The sequence below is a fragment of the Plasmopara halstedii genome, assembly GCF_900000015.1.
Source record: "Plasmopara halstedii genome assembly, contig: Scaffold_3060, whole genome shotgun sequence".
Classification (NCBI taxonomy): Eukaryota; Oomycota; class Peronosporomycetes; order Peronosporales; family Peronosporaceae; genus Plasmopara; species Plasmopara halstedii.
This window is the reverse complement of record NW_020189964.1, coordinates 1,907,122-1,907,841: the sequence shown is the minus strand read 5'-3', so window position 1 is coordinate 1,907,841 and position 720 is coordinate 1,907,122.

The following is a 720-nucleotide window of genomic DNA, read 5'->3' as shown; positions in this document are numbered from 1 at the left end:
GCTTTCAAGGCACCGCCAAACTCTTCGAAGGACATTTCGTCCAGCTCAAGAAAAGCATCCACCGCGGGATTAGCTTCGAGGGTGACGTCGCCGTCTTTCTTCCCGGTCATACCTTTGACAAGGGTATATATCTGCGCGCTATCGGCTACGGCAGACACTCCTTGGATCAGGGTCGACGCCCTACATACGGCTTTGCCGTCTCCTCTATAGAGAGATTTTACATCTAATCGAGACCAGTGGCAACACGCACTCAGCGTCGTCCAGTATTTCCACTCCCTGCTCCATCGAAACTTGATGTTATAAACAACATTCGACGAAGAGCTGCTATATCCGCAGTCTTCGTCCAGTGAATAACGTGCCACTATACGCATATCGGAAGTACCTTGTCCGAGATACTTCGGACCTCGTCCGACCATGCCACTCTTGACATGTAGCAACTGCTTTGATGATTGAGCAGTGCTCAGTGGGTTACGTGCACTTCTATGTTCAGTTAGCGAGCCATGCTCGAGACTCTTGTCCAATACATCGGTGTTCTACAACTCGGATACTCCGATTTCAAGCACATTAACCATTCGCGCTATTAGCGCTTCTGCTACCTGGCAGAGGTGGATGCATGACTCACCAAAGCTCCATTGGGAGACGTGCGCGTAGCGCTCAAGGTCTTCGACCTTCAATCAATCGATGGCTCATGGAGTTTCATCCATACCATACCAAGGATAA